Source organism: Puntigrus tetrazona, chromosome 4 (assembly GCF_018831695.1).
Source record: "Puntigrus tetrazona isolate hp1 chromosome 4, ASM1883169v1, whole genome shotgun sequence".
Taxonomy (NCBI): Eukaryota; Metazoa; Chordata; class Actinopteri; order Cypriniformes; family Cyprinidae; genus Puntigrus; species Puntigrus tetrazona.
The window spans coordinates 15,477,996-15,495,086 of NC_056702.1; the positions used below are offsets into that span (position 1 = coordinate 15,477,996).

General features: G+C 44.2%; 1 pseudogene; it reads right to left on the bottom strand.

Annotated features, from left to right (window-relative positions):
• Window positions 1-8,148: 8,148 nt before the first annotated feature.
• Window positions 8,149-9,871, bottom strand: LOC122342876 (annotated as a pseudogene).
• Window positions 9,872-17,091: the final 7,220 nt, after the last annotated feature.

Consider the following 17,091-nt stretch of genomic DNA (forward strand, 5'->3'; position numbering starts at 1 on the left):
TATCCTAATAAGGCAGCATCAATTTAATAATCCATTTAATAATTCAAATTATTATTTAAACATAATATATTACTGTTGTGTCCTGCAATACTAAGGTGCAGATATTTGCATCTCTTTGCAATAAGTAGCTTAAACAGCATAAAAAAACTACTAGTTTTACATTGTGTCAATAGAATCTATTGCTATTTGCACTTATTGTAAATAGCATATCACTAAAGAAATACTGCTATTTTTACTTTAGAATGCACTGCTATTTGCTTAGTTCGTAGTTTTAAGTGAGTTATCACCAAGGTCGCAATTGATTTGTATTATATTAAAAAAGACCTTCAATTCATCAAGTCAACTATCCCTTTAATTAAAGAAAAACAATAGAATAAATGACACTGAAAAAAAGAGAAAAAAGTCTTCTAAAAGTTCTGAGGTAAACAAGGAGTTCCCTGACTTCCTTCCTTCAGTCTATTTTATGATCAACAGATCAGATTTAGGTCAGAGCAAAGGTTGCAACATGAGACTGTAGAATATCTGTGCTAGCATCTGGTGGGATATACCACAGCCAAACCTCCATGGGTATTTCACGCATGGACACTCCTGTGGAGGGGAGCTGTGGAGCAACTTTACATGAGGCATGCTACATTTCATACTGTAACTCACTGTCATCCACCACTGTCAGTTTTAGCAGGCCTCAGTGATACATCCATTGTTGGCCACAAGCAGTACAACAAATTCAGCATGGCAGCTGAACAAAATGCATGCAGATAAATCATTTATATTTAGCAGACGCTTACAAATGAGGACAATGGAAGCAGTCAAAATCTACAAAAAAAAAAAAAAAGCAATGAGAAAGTGAAATATATATATATATATATATATATATATATATATATATATATATATATATATATATATATATATATATATATATATATATATATATATATATATATATATATATATATATATATATATATATATATATATATATATATATATATATATATATATATATATATATATATATATATATATATATATATATATATATATATATATAAAATACAATTTAAAAAAATCAACATAAGCTAGGGTTAGCCTAACACATACACCAAACGACACATCCAAAAACAATGCTCTTTTTCAAATTCAAACCAACTAAGGAGGAAGCGGCAATGTTTGAGTTTTGATATAGTCCTCTTCATCCTGTTGCTATATCTGTTTACCTTGGTTAGATTAGTTATTCATAGGCTACTTGAAAACCAAACAGTACTGTTCATCTTTTATCTTATCTAATTTTATTCTCAAATTCCTTATCAGACCAGGATGTTTCAGGTGTACCTTTGTTCTGTGTAAAGATATTTACTGCGCTGTAGTCATTAAAACAGTTTTTATGTTCCGAGGACAGGAAACATATAATCTATGCAAAGATGCTAATTATGCAAACCTTCAGAAAGTAATAACCTTGCAGGTCATTTACAGAAAACTGGGCACATCTGAGACATCTGTTCAGTTAGAGAATGAGTAGAGAAAGAATTAGAGAATATATATATATATATATATATATATATATATATATATATATATATATATATATATATATATATATATATACATACCTAGCTTTGATTGATTTCAACAATCAGTTAGCTATCAAGTTTAAATTCTCTTAAACATCAAGACACTTATCTTGATAAGAAACATATCCATTCTCTGTTCTGTGCTGAACTGGCAAGCATTTACAACTGCAGTGTTAAACCGATTGTCCACTGAGATTCTCCCCATTATCCTCTTCTCTCGTGCATTTGTCTTGCGGATTTGTGGATGACCAGCCTTTTTTGAAAATGACAGATTTGGAATGACCAGCTTGTCTTTCTCTGTGTGAGAGTTTCATTCATTTTACAACGACTTATCACTGTGGTTGAATTTCATGATTGTCTTTTATTATTATGAGTTTTATGCTAATTTTACATCCGGTGTGATCATGATCGTTGCTTTTTCTGTGATTAATATGTTTTACTCTTAGTCGCTTTACATTCTGATTTTATCATTAAGTAGAATATAAAAGGTATTGATTTGGGTTTCATGTTTTTCTATCATACTTGTCTGATTATTTGATGTATGGGAAAGAGCGGCAAGAGAAATACACCTAAGGGAAGCTTTGTGAAGATGCGTTTTAGGGAATTATTTCTGGTGATTTATTTTGTGGAAATGTTTTTATAAGTTCTTGTTATTTTTTCAGGAATTAAGCATTTAGGAGAGATGACTGAAGATGACTATCGCTCTCCACCAACAAAGTTTCTGCAACATGAAAATGAGGAGATAAAATAGATGAGATGTGTGTGCAAAAATGGAAACTAACTGGGATTTAAATTAGAAGCTGAAGTGAGATTGAGAACTCTTCAATAAAATTGCTGATTACTGAAGTATTAAAGTACTCTCGATCATCCTTATTCCCAAGATTACACCAATAACTGGAAGGTATTTGAAAGTTGTCAAATTTTGAATCGTGTTGTTTTTCAAATATCATTTTTTTTTTATAATGTGCATCAGAATATATTTAACTCGTGAAACATGCTTAAATGGTACATAACACACACAGTTTTCCGTGGTCTCTTCAATCACCACCGGAGAGCACCCTCAGCTGATTTCCCACAAGCCCCATATCTAGACCTGCCCAAGTGTTCCTCATTACTCTCCCCCATATAAGATGTGCTCTCATGCTCACCAGACATAAAGTTTTGTTGTGCTACAACTACAATTCTGAGCATTCATTATCCCCAGTTACATCCAGGGGGGATAATACAAGGGGTTAATTAGACCTTCCACTTCCCCAACTTCTGCTGTGTTCTTCTTCGTAAAGAAAAGAATGGGGCCTCCGTCTCTGTATTAATTACAATGGCCTCAATGACATCACTATAAAGTAACGCTACCCCTTACCACTAGTTCCTGCTGCCCTCAAACAGCTGCATACTGACAAATATTCCTATTTATCACCAAAACTCTGGCACAATCTCCCTAATACTGCTTGGGAAGCTGACAAAATCTGTCAGTTTAAATCTAGATTAAAGATGTCTTTAACCTAGCTTGCACACTAATACGCTTCTATTATTTAAATCCAGTAAAGGATTGTTAGGCTTCATTAAAAGAAGGGCATTTACGATAATATTAATCTGTTTCTTTCTTATTCTGTTTCTCAGTTCATATCCAGATCAGATGGTGGATCAGCAGCAAGAGATGACATTCATTGGAGACAGATCTGTGAACAGATCACCCGAACTAGAACGCGCGCACACACACACACACACACTCAGAGCAGTCCTCCAATGCCCCATTGACCACTAATTATATGCTAAAATCCAGAAATGTGAATTCCATCAAACATGGGTAGCCTTGTTGAGGAAACAATAGACGATCGCAAGGTCCAATCTGTTTTCAACTGGCCATAGCCCATCACAATAAACGAGTTACAACGTTTCCTGGGATTTGCTCATTTCTATGGCCGGTTCATCCAAAATTTCAGTATCGTGGGAGCCCCTCTCACATTACTCCTAAACAAAAAAAAAACACAATGCCACAAGTGCTCACCTGAAAGCTCTTAGGCTTACCAATTTACTCAACCTGAATTTCAGATTTCAAGGTTTGCCCACCTGGTTCGAAGAATGGCAAAAACTGACTCTTTTTCCAGACAGTTCGATCAGTCACTCACAACTCCCAGCCATGGTCCAATATTTCCTTCCACCAGGATTCTGTTCAGTGGGATATCATGACGGAAATTTCAGAAGCTCTGAATACTAATCCTACCCTGCCAGCATGATCACGTGACCGCACATATGTCCTTCAACCTCTACGTACTTGTTGGCTTCACTGGATCCATGATACCCTGAGCGCCGGCCATCCTGGTATCACAGCCACCATTCAATACACTACCAACTGTTTTTGGTGGCCCACTTTGCAGGCTGACTTTATCAGATTTGTACAGCAATGTCCCACATGCAACACCTCCAAATCGTCCTATCAAAGACTAGCTAGAGTCACTTTGTCCTTCTCACCAAGCTCCCCATACGGTTTTCCAATTTTACGGATTTATTGCCTGACAATAGGTCTGTGGGTCCATTCAAAATTCTTTAGCACTTTTAGCACTGCCCTTTAACTACCACATATGTTTCACTGCTCAAGCCCACTGGTGGACCAAGAGGAGAGAGGGACCAAGACGAGGCTGCAGTGAGCAACACCCTTCTATTGATCATCGACAACATGGAGGCATATTGAGTCCAAGAAATACTTGACTCTCGACACCAAGGTATTATATTGCAATAACTGATCTACTGAGAGGGAGAGGTCCTGAGTCAACTCCCAAGATATCCTGGACTGTAAACTCACCTCTGACTTCCACCGGGATCACCCGGAGTAACCAGCTCCCAGACATCAAGAAAAACCTCAGCATTAAACTGGTCCTTGCTTCAGGAGCCGCTTGCAGGGAGGAGACTCTGTCCCAAATCACACCTCTTTGGCACTCTCTAATCACCCTCACCTGGGTATTAGTCTTTTGGGCTGTATTTACCACAAACCCCAAGCCTAGAACTAATCACCTTCCAAGGTGTCCTTCTTTACCCTTCCCCATATAAGCTGCACTCTCACCCTTCCCAGTTTTGTTTTGCCCCAGTTGCAATTCTGAGCGTTTATTATCCCCAGTTGTTATCTTGTGTACTAATCTTTTTTCTAATAGTGGACTGTTTTCTAATAGTTTGCTGCCTGCCCCTTTAATCTAGTTTGCCTGTTTCCATTGACCTTGGTCCATTGCTCCTTTTATCTTGAATAATGTTACAACTAAATATCATTAAGTACATACTTGATGCTATTTAATTGTAACATTTGTTACAATTCTGTTTACCCTATGGTAAACACCATAGGTCACACTGACCTCATAAAACATACAATGAGCTTTTGACATGGGGTCAAAGGTCAGACAATACTAGAATCAGAATACCATCTGCACTAAAAGGCAATACAATGCTTTATGGAGCATGTTTTGGAGGTTCAGTTTAAAATCTTGAGTGGTTTGGTATGTTTTAGTTAACTTTTTTTTCTTTTTTCTTTTTTTGAATGAGGGCTTGTTGCATGACCATTCTGGCATTTGTCTAAATGAGCTTCTTTTGATTGTGTGCCAAAAGATCATTCACACTGAATTTTTGACATGAAAAACAGTTCCAAGACATTTTTTAATATTCTTGAAAACAAAACCGTATTGTTAGGAGAATGAGAAAAAAAAGAAATGGAGAAAAAAATGTTTTTACAATTTTTTTTATCCATTAATCTATCTAAGAAGTTCTCACTCCCAACTCAGCACACAATGAAGCTTGGTCAGGACCACTTCATGGTGTCGCTTTAACACATACCAGAAAAATTAAGTACAGTCACAGGTATTATTGCAAAACTTAAGCAGAAAAAAAAAAGCAGTATAAAAACATTACAAATAAGTTATGTTGCATTCCAAGTCTTCTGAAGCATGTTTTTATGCAAAGAAGAGAATGCAAAAAAAGTTTGTAATCACTGAAAATTATACTGCTCTGTTAACATGCTGACATGTCATTCAAAAAGATACTCCCGTCCCATAGCATGACACAATAGGTCATGAGACACTCTCAAAAGCCAATAGCATTTCACAACCAAGGCTGATGTAAGACTTCTTCAGGCAGCTTTTTCTTATTTGTGCATTTTTTATGCTTCTAATAATGTTTTAGGAGTCTCATACAATAGGTTTACATGCATGCAAGGTGAAAAAAACTTTGTTTTCTCAAAATGTCAGTTTTTTCCTCATTTTCAAGTGAATATTAAATGATTTGTTTGAAGCAGTTCTAAGATTCAGGCTCTCCAAACTCCTCCCTTCGGTTACTTTGTTTTGATTGGTCAGATGGCCCAATCAGTTGCGATTAGTCTACAGCACATGGAAATGATAGGCCTATTGCCATAGTTCTGTATTTTGAACACTTGATGGAAAAATAAGCATCTATCAATTATCATACTTACAGATTGTGTCAGATTCAGAGTCGCTGGTCCAAATAAACTGTGCTGAACCATGTTTTAAGAGCAAGCACTTTATGTATCCCGCAATAAATTAGAGAAGCATCGTGTGTTTGTGGGCAGGGTAAAATAGTTTGCAGCCAGCCAATATAGAACATAGGCAGGAATTATGCAAATGTGTTATCCAGTAATGTGTAGCCATCACAGAAATGCGATTCTAATTACTAACAAATCATTTAGGCTGTATAGAGTCGATTCTTTATTTTGGGAGACAATAACTTTCCAAATCACAATATTGACTGAAAGGGTTTCTTATTTAAAAGAAGTGGTCCTAATCTTCAAGCTTCAATAGTAGTGAGAATGTGTTACAGTATGGACTGTACTAAAATACAAAATGTTCTGCTTTCCTTAGAACTTTTTTCCTTTAGAAGTGGCATACACATTGTGTAAAATTAAGAATAAAAGAAGTATTAAATATTTTGACTTAAAAAAAATCGGGTTATGTGTATTTATATCCTTAAATTCAACTCACTGCTTAAAAGCACTGCTACTGAATATACAAAGGGAATATATAAAGGGAAACATGCAGCACCACCCATGTAGTCCAATTATAGTATAATTGATTTGTATATAGTTCTTTTGAAAATGCAGAACCAGAAACGTCTCAGGTTACGAATGTAACCATGGTTCCTCTAGGGAACGAGACGCTGCGTCACAAACGCTTTGGGAACGCCTTCAGCGTGCGCCGTTCTGAACCACGTGTAAAGTCTGTCCAATGGGGGGCGGCGTCATGGACGAGATGACGTCGCCGACCAGGAAGTATAAAGTGACGCTCTGCGATGCCGGCACCAGCCTCGTAGTGAAGTAAGCGCCGGCAGGGGTGCGGGAAGTATGGCATCGGGACGCAGCGTCTCGTTCCCTAGAGGAACCATGGTTACATTCGTAACCTGAGACGTTCCTCTTCAGGAACTCGAGCTGCGTCACAAACGCTTTGGGAACGAGATGCCCACGCCGCCATAATTCCAAGGCCCTGCCTGAAAAGGGGTCCTCAGACCACCCATCAGGAAAGGACAGAGGAGCCAGGAGCAGCCCTCATGTCCAAGTTGTAAAACCGGGCAAAAGTGGAGGGCGTGGACCACCCCGCAGCGTTGCAGATGTCCCCGAGGGGGACACCGCTAAGATAAGCCTTAGAGGCCGCCATACCCCTTGTAGAGTGCGCTCTGACCCCGAGAGGGCATGGGAGTGCAGAGGCTTCATAGGCCAGGTGGATAGCCTCAACTATCCACCTGCTAACAGTCCGCTTAGCGGCAGCGCCACCCCTATTCGTCGGACCAAAACAAATAAGTAATTGGTCCGACCTCCGCAGAGACGCAGTCCTGCGCACATAAGTGTCCAGTGCTCGCACTGGACACATGCAGTTGAACTTCCGCTGGTCTGGATCCTGGAAGGGGGGAGGACAGAAGGCCTGCAGTACGATCGGCTGTGGTGTAACAGAGGGCACTTTAGGTGTATAACCCACTCGTGGGTATAAAAAGCCTTGGACATGCCTGGGGCAAAGTCCAGGTGAGTAGGGGCCACTGAGAGGGCCTGCAGATCTCCCACCCTCCGCAGAGAGGTGATGGCGAGGAGAAATGCTGTCTTAAAAGATAAGACCGGTGGGAACCTCTTGAGGGGCTCGAAGGGTGCCTTACACAGAGCCTCTAACACCACAACCAAATCCCAGGGGAATTCTGGTCCGCACTGGAGGTCTCAGCCTCAGCACACCGTGGAGGAATCGTGTAACTAATGGGTGTTTACCCACTGAGTGGCCACCAATAGGGTCATGATATGCAGATATAGCTGCCACGTAGACCTTTAGGGTGGAGTGGGATAACCCGGTGGAGAATCTCGCCTGAAGGAACTCCAGCACTGAACCTACTGGGCAGTTAACTGGGTTTAAGTGGCGATCTCCACACCAGGAAGTGAACATTTCCCACCTCCTGGCATACACGCTCCTCGTGAGAGAGAGCTCTGGATTGGAGGATGGTCTCAACAACCTCAGCTGAAAGACCAGAGGCTATGAGTTGAGCCCCTCAGGGGCCACACCCACAGCTTCAACAACTCCGGGCGAGGTGAACTATTGTTCCCCGCCTGAGAGAGTAGATCCGGCCTCAGGGGGATCTCCCACGGATGACCGTCTACTAGGCCGATGAGGTCCGCAAACCATACTCGGCCCGGCCAGAACGGGGCTACCAACAGTAGTCTGACTCCGTCCTGGCGCACTCTCGCCAGAACCCCGGGGAGCAGGGCAATCGGGGAAATGCGTACAGGCGACGCCTTGGCCACGCCTGTGACATGGCATCCAGTCCCAGGGAGCTGGATGAACTAGAGAGAACCAGAGGGGACATTGTGCATTCCTCGAGAAGCAAAGAGGTCCACCTCTGCCTGGTAAAATCTCGACCAGATCTGCTTCACCACGTCGGGTGAAGCATCCATTCCCGGCCTCAACCCCTGTCTCGACAGGGTGTCGGCTCCCGTATTGAGATGCCCAGGGATGTAGATCGCTCTCAGCGAGCAGATTTTGTCCTGGGACCACACAAGGATCTGGTGCGCCAGCTTGTTCAAGGGGCGCAAACGCAGACCTCCCTGGTGGTTGATGTAAGAGACCACCGCTGTGTTGTCGGTGTGCACCAACACATGGTGACCTCTCAGGTCTGGGAGAAAGTGCTTCAAAGCACGAAATACCGCTAACATCTCTAGCAGATTGATATGCCACCCCTGGTGGTGATCGCTCCACAGACCGTGGGCCGGGCGCCCGTTCAATACTGCACCCCAACCGGTTAGGGATGCATCTGTCGCAAGGGAGGTCCGGCGACATAGAGCTCCTAACCTTGGGCCCTGATTCAGGAACCAAGGCTTTCTCCACAAGTCTAAGGCCCGAACTGCACGGCGTGACACTTTGATTTTGCGGAGTGGGTTTCCCCTCGGGGAGAACCCCTTGGTCCTGAGCCACCACTGTAGGGGTCTCATGTACAGCAGGCCAAAGGGTATCACGTTGGACGCAGCTGCCATCAGGCCCAACAGTCTCTGATACTGCTTGACAGTGAATGACTGGCCTTCCCTGACTCTCTCGACTGACATGAGGATTGACTGCACACGGGCAGGAGACAAGCGTGCCCACATTGTGGTCGAATCCCACACCACGCCTAGGTATGTGGTCCTCTGAGCGGGGCGCAATACACTCTTCTTGGCGTTCAGTCTCAAACCCAGCTCCCCCATGTGAGACAGAACAACATCTCGATGTTGAACTGCCATCTGCTCTGATTGAGCTAATATCAACCAATCGTCGATATAATTGAGTATGCGGATGCCCTGGAGTCTCAGTGGAGCCAGAGCTGCATCCATACACTTCGTAAATGTGCGGGGTGAGAGTGCTAGGCGAGCGGAAGTACTCGATATTGGTATGCTACGCTCCCGGCGAACCTCAGAAACTTCCTGTGTTGAGGAAGGATGGATATATGGAAGTATGCGTCTTTCAGATCTATGTTGACAAACAAGTCCTCGGATCTGATTTGAGTCACCACATGCTTGATGGTAAGCATTTTGAACTTCAGTCTGCTGACTGAGCGGTTCAAGACCCTCAGATCTAGGATAGGGCGCAACCCCGTCCTTCTTTGGAACAATGAAGTAGCGGCTGTAAAACCCAGATTCCACAGCATGAGGAGGGACCACCTCGATGGCCTCCTTCCTGAGCAGGATCTTACTTCCTGTTCCATCACCAGAGCCTGCTGGGGCCGACTACTGTCGGTGTGACTCCCCTGAATGTCGGTGGTGGAAAACCGAACTGAATTCGATAGCCTTTCTCTATCGTTAGTATGACCCATTGAGATACATTTGGCAGAAGTTTCCACGCTGCTAAATAATCTACTAAGGGAATCAGCCTCTCGAGGCTGACCTCTGGTGTGTGAGATACAGGTAACCCGGTGGCCTGAAACGGTTGACCGGCAGGCAGACAACGGGCTAGCTGTAAACGGAACCCCCGCAGGGGAAGCGCGTTCCCGGCCGTGGCGCGCCCTCGGGTGAATCCGGCTGGGGAAACGTGCTGGAAGCCTCCGCACTCTGGCACGAGGGCAGAGATAGCGGAGTTACTCCCTGAGGGCCCTGAGGAGGAACGGGTGCCGTCTGACCCGGTGTTAGGGTTATGTATTGACATTTTGCAACTTTGATCCTTCAGTTACAGCTTCCATCGGGTGCCAGGCTTTGTCAGCCTGATGAGAACGGAATGTTGGAGTTAAATGTTGACAGTTATGCACCTGTGGCCTTTTAGTTTCAGTTTGATTCTTGGTCATAACATGGCCTCCGTAGAATACTGATAGGGCCACCGGAAGAATCTGAAGGAGTGAAGATTCTGACGCACAAGAAATGTGGCCAATTGTTTTCATTTACTGTATCTTGTCCTTTCCTCTATAAATAAAGTGACTTGCGATCTGAGTCGGAGGAGGCAAAGCAGGAGGAGGCAAAGCAGGGAAGGAGGTAGAAGGCGGGGCCTGCCCGGCCCCCGGCCTCAGGCGGACTGAGATCCGTCTGGAGGCAAAAGGGAGGTTAAGGAGAAACCTGCTTCTCTCCCGCTTGCAATCGACAGCAATCTTTGCAAGCCTTAAAATCCATAAAAACCTGACTTGTGTTTTATTTCGCTTTGAGTTGATCCTTCCTGGTAAAGAGCCGTTTGAGTGAAATAGTCTCAACATTTACTTGGTCCTTCGAGCCGGATCCCAACACGACAGAGCGGAGGAGGAGAGGACGAAGAGGAGCCGAGAGACAGTCTCTGCAGAGCCAGGCAATAGCTGCCTGAAGAAAATCCACCCGCGTGAATTCGAGGGGGGTCGGTGATTCTTCGTCTGGAAAAATCAACTTCTCCGGGCTGTCTGACGGGAGCCGTTGGAAGGACAACTCAACGCACTGATCAGGTGATATACCGGTATTGTTTTTTATGGGTGAAGCAAAGATTACTAGCTGCTTTGGAAGCACAGTAATCTCGACAGACGAATTCTGTCGACCAATAGTCTGGGACATTGGTTTGTATGTGGATGAGACTGCAGTATAATAGGTACCGGCTCGAGTTCGTAGCCAGTGATTTGCCTGTTGAGGTGAAGGATCTGTATCGACAGTGAAGCCAAGATTACTAGCTGCTTTGGAAGCACAGTAATCTCGACAGACGAATTCTGTCGACCAATAGTCTGGGACATTGGTTTGTCGACAAAAATTGTTCTAAGCGCGCAGGGTATGAATGGTATGAATGTGTTGTATGAACGTCATTATGAATCACTAGGATTTACGGTGAATAAGGTGGTTGTTGTGGTTTAGGAATAACACAAACTGATATTTTTCCCCACTAGAAGGGGAGTTGTGTTGTTCAAACATAAAATTTATATTGGGTTTGAGTCAAAATTGAAAAGTTGGTTTGTTCAGACGGCTGTATCCGCAGACAGATTAGTGTCTGTAGAAGCTTGGTGCAGTGGACGATCTGATCAGACGTGTGACTAATCGTTGACTCTTACCAAAAAGCAAATATGGGCGCAGGAAAAAGTAAATTGATGGGAGATCCAAAGTTTATGCATGCAGATTCGGCAGACAGTGTGCGATATCTCAATGAGTGGAATAAAAAATATGATTTCAGTGGTAAATTAGTCAAAAGGGACTGCGCTCTCTTAATAAACAAAATAGAGGTTGATTTATCCTTAGCCAAGGGAAAAAAGGTTGATCTGTTGAAACTTCAATTAATTGAAGCGACGAAATGGCAAGAGCAGGCTGATAAAAGACAAGTGGAAGTCAAAGAGAAAAAAAGAGAGAAACAAGAAAGATTGGTTGCAGTGCAGAAAGAAAAAGAGCATAAAAAAGACCCCTTGAACTCCTCACACCTTTCATCAGAATCAGATTCCGTTTTTCCAGCCATCCAAGTGGCTAATCCACATTACGGTGTAGAGGACGATCGCAATAGATACCTTAATGCGTATCGCCCATGGTCAGACCAAGAACTTAAAGAGGCAGTAAATGCACTTGGTCCACTTGGAAATTTTACTGCATGGTTAGAGAATTTTCACCAACTGATACGTGCACGCATCGTTTAAATGGCCAAGAGATTGATAGAGTTGTGAGATTGGCTTTTAAATACGAATATGGCCAGTATAGGGGTAACTTCATGGGTCTAGACAGGAATGATGATCCGTTAGCTCATGATGGAGCGGCATTGCGAGACGCAGTAGAACATGGACAGGGATTGTTGAAAAATAAAAAAGGAAAAGCAGACAGGGCCCATACTTTCGCTGCACTCACTGCCCTCTCCCAAAGCATGACCTTGCTTGGTGCAGACACAATACAGACTTGAAGGCAAACTGTGCCTTCCACGAAGTTTGTACAAAACAGCAGCAAGTTTGACACAAGGGAAACATGTGTCAACAGGAGGGATGGTGCATAGGGTTTTATGCACCAGGTGTTATGCACCAGGGTTTAATAACTACTAAAAAAAAAAATTTTGTGAATCTTGTTTGATCTGCTGTAAACATAACTGCAGACCTAAGAGAGGTCAATTTCCAAAGCCAGACTACCTTTTCAGTTTATCCACATGGATTTTATTGAACTGACACCTTGCTAACAGTACAAATACTGTATGCGTTCAGTTTACCGCTGTGTGATGATGTGTGTGAGAAACCACAAGAGCAGCATACACTAGCAGAGTGGATGAACAAAATGTTGAAATTTAAAATGTTTGAAATGTTGTGAGAGCAAATGATCTGCCAGATATTCCTCTGTCCCCACAGGTCTCAAGAGTGAAACCAGGCGACAGCATCCTGATTAAAGCAACGTGGTGCTGACTACCCCAACTGCCTTGAAGACCGCTGAGAGGTCTACGTGGATTCATCAGAGCCACTGTACAAAGGTCACAGAGTTTCCTGCCTAAAACGACGAGTATGGGTGTGAAGTCCGGTTACAAAGGGTGGTGAAGGCAATAGGCCTCGCTGGTCTCAACCCGGTGAAGAAACCAACAGAGCCCTACTCATTTTTAGCATGGCGTGGAGTCCTGCTGTGGATGGATGCGGAGGAGAGAGAGACGATTAAAGGGAAACTGAAACTAAGTGAATTTTGACTGGTTCATAGAACAACATGAACTAAAGACTCATTTTGATTTGAACATGTTTATGCATGATCTGTGTTTTACCATGTTTAAGGGCAATGATTACTAAAATGATTAGCCAGACTTTTCCAGTTTTACCATACTTCTCCACCAAGAGAGAAATGGAGAGCTTTTAATATCATGTGTGAAGTCTCAGTTAAAACTACAGCTGTGACATGGCTGAGTGCTGATGTTATGATACAAAAGGTACACTGATAAGCTACAGTAGCCGTGCTGAGAACAAGAGGCACCGTTTTATTTCATTCTTCCTTTTCAGTTTATTTTCACATTTTCCTCCTATGTTCAAGCTTTAAATTTTATATTGTATACATTATGATTAAGATGCAAGCCTTACAGGTGATCGCCCATATAAAATCTTGGGGGTCGGTTGGGAATTTTTCCTCAGATACTGGGGTTTTCGCCCAACCTTGCTGTTTAAAGTAAGCATCGACTATGTAATCCAGTAATCAGTAGAGATGTAGTTCAATATGCATATGCCTTATTATGTTATTTTTCAGGTGCTAAACGTCAAAGAGGAGGGATATGTTAGGGTTATGTATTGACATTTTGCAACTTTGATCCTTCAGTTACAGCTTCCATCGGGTGCCAGGCTTTGTCAGCCTGATGAGAACGGAATGTTGGAGTTAAATGTTGACAGTTATGCACCTGTGGCCTTTTAGTTTCAGTTTGATTCTTGGTCATAACATGGCCTCCGTAGAATACTGATAGGGCCACCGGAAGAATCTGAAGGAGTGAAGATTCTGACGCACAAGAAATGTGGCCAATTGTTTTCATTTACTGTATCTTGTCCTTTCCTCTATAAATAAAGTGACTTGCGATCTGAGCGTCGGAGGAGGCAAAGCAGGAGGAGGCAAAGCAGGGAAGGAGGCAGAAGGCAGGGGCCTGCCCGGCCCCCGGCCTCAGGCGGACTGAGATCCGTCTGGAGACAAAAGGGAGGTTAAGGAGAAACCTGCTTCTCTCCCGCTTGCAATCGACAGCAATCTTTGCAAGCCTTAAAATCCATAAGAACTTGTCTTGTGTTTTATTTCGCTTTGAGTTGATCCTTCCTGGTAAAGAGCCGTTTGAGTGAAATAGTCTCAACACCCGGCATAAACTGATCCTCCCCAGGAGGGGCAGCCCTCAGAAGCCCTGAGCCACTCATATCAGGGCTTCTTGGCCGTGGACTTCCTGTCCAAAAAGGCCCTCAGGTCTTTAGGACCGGAAGCCCCCGGCCCAGAGCGCCGCTTCGCCCCCTGCTGTTTTTTAGGGGGGGAACGAGAGGCGACGCTCTGTTTTTGCACATGCCTATATGAGGAGCTGGCACGCGGTGGGGGCATCTCTCGTCCCGATGCCCCCTGAGATCGACGTGGGAGGAAACTCTTGAACGCCGCCGCCCGTTTACGGGCCTCCTGGTACCTATCGACGACCTCATTAACGGAGTCGCCGAATAGGCCAGAAGGCTGCAGGGGCGTCAATAGGCAGACCCTGTCCCGCTCTTTCATGTCGGACAGGGTCAGCCAGAGATGCCTCTCCGCGGCCACAAGGGATGACATAGACCGCCCTACAGCACGGGCGGTCTCCTTAGTGACGCGAGGCAGAGGTCAGCCGTCCGGCGCAGTTCTGCGATGTCATCGGACCTGACCCCTCTCCTCATCAATCTCTTTCAGCAGGTCGGCTTGGTATGCCTGCAACACCGCCATAGTGTGCATGCAAGCCCCAGCCAATCCTGCTGCGCCACAGACTTTATAGCCATCAAAGCCGACGTTGTTCTCAGCGGCCTTGATGGTAAGGTCGAAGCCTTCAAAGACGATGCGCACCGGGGACAGATAGGTAGCCAGAGACTGCTCTACCCGGGGCATCGCCTTATAGCCGCACTCCGCGACTCCCGCCACATTACCGTAATGACTAGCAGCGGTGGGGGAGAAAACACGAGCGGAGTACGGCCTTCCCCAGGACCTCGACAGCTCACTGTGGAGGTCTGGGAAGAATGGAAGGCTCCGTCTCAGAGGTGGCTGCTTCGCTCTCAGAAACCTTTCATCCAATTTAGATTTCTGAGGCTCAGCGTACGCTCGGCGGGCCAATCGATGTTTAATTTGGCAACCGCACGAGTTACCACCTCTAAGAGCTCCTCATATTGTGGCGTGTGCAATGGCGCATCGTCCACCACGTCAACATCAACCTCCTCGGAGGAAGAGTGAGCGCGAGTGGGCGCCTCCCCGTGGCGAAGAAGCCGGAGTACGGGCCGGACCCACGGATTGAGCGCCGATCTGGCGGACTCCGATGGAGAAAGGGACGAGCCCGTCTCCATCTCCTCCGCCAGATCGAGTTGCGATCCCCAGACGTGCGTTCGTCGCTCCGCCTCGGCGGAAGCGGTCCCGCACCCTGGGGACGCTGGTGAAGTCTCCCTCGTGAAAGAGAGACTCCGGGAGCGGAGTGTTCGCAGCGGTAGCTGCAAACAATGCGGACAATCAGTCCCCTCGAGGGCTGACGCCGCGTGCTCCGCTCCCAGGCACGCCACGCACAAGCTGTGTGTGTCCCCACCCGTGATATAACGAGGGCAGGGATCAGCACACCGCTTGAAACGCGACGGAACACCAGCGTGTTTCGCCTTAGATTTCCTCTTTACACTCTGATCATCAGCCATAATATTTCTTTTAAGCTAGACAAACAGACAGCAAATAGACAAACAATAACACGTAGCGCTTACTGAACGCAGAAAGCTGGTGCCGGCATCGCAGAGCGTCACTTTATACTTCCTGGTCGGCGACGTCATCTCGTCCATGACGTCGCTCCCCTCCATTGGACAGACTTTACACGTGGTTCAGAACGGCGCACGCTGAAGGCGTTCCCAAAGCGTTTGTGACGCAGCTCGAGTTCCTGAAGAGGAACATTATAAGCAGGTATACATTGTATGCTATACTTTTTTTCCCTGGGCTGTTTGCTTATTCCAACTTATAAAGAGTAATATTTGTATATATCTGCTTGTTTTGAAATTATTTGAATGCAATTGATGCATCACACTACTTCGCAATCTCTGCCAGTCATCATCATCAACTGAAAGAAGACAAGGCAGTGAGTGGAGAAACTTTCAGGTTAAAGCAAGAGAAAATGTTAATTGATAAATATTTTGAAGGAAAAGTGGAAACACTCAAAAATATAAAAGCACATGTAAAGCAAAAATGTGGGAGTGAATTTAGAGAATGGGGTAGTAAACCCATTTTTTTCTTTAGAACTACAAGACTGTGTAAGAGGAATACAAGCCAGCATTGTTCAAATCTTATCTAAAGTTGTTTCTCATAAATGAGTAATCCAGTCCTTATCAGGAGCAGATGATCTGACAGGTAAAAGACTCCACAAAGACTCTTCAGTAACCGAGGCAAATGATCTGGTGATTATTAACCCAAGGGACACAGATGTTTTTACTAGTGCAAACTTTGAGGTATTGCTTCAAAAGACAATGATTTTATAGATGAGCTAGACTTCCTGGTCAACCCCAGACCTTTATATGCACAAATAGTTCCACAACTCTCAATTAACGGTGGAAATGGAAATCAGCCCTTGAATCTTTAGCAGAAGTCACATTGAAGAGAACATTGACAAGTCTTGATTACAGAATATCGACCAAAGCTCTGAGTGGGCAAGAGATAATGCTTTGAGTCTGTCTCAACTGCACACAGGTGCCTAGAGGAGACATCTTTGCTTTTATCACTCACTTCGGTTCTCCTCGGCTTTCGCTCGTCCTTGGTTTGTCTTCTTTATCAGGAAGCAGGCTGAAACTTGAACCCACTTCCCCAGCCACAGAGAGAAAAAGTTTGTCGCACAATATTTAATATTCATGCTTTGGCAGGTCAATAAGTGGGTCTATAATTGGTATTATTACTTTTGTTTCTCTGTGAAGTTGATTGTGATAGTTGTGTTATTATACA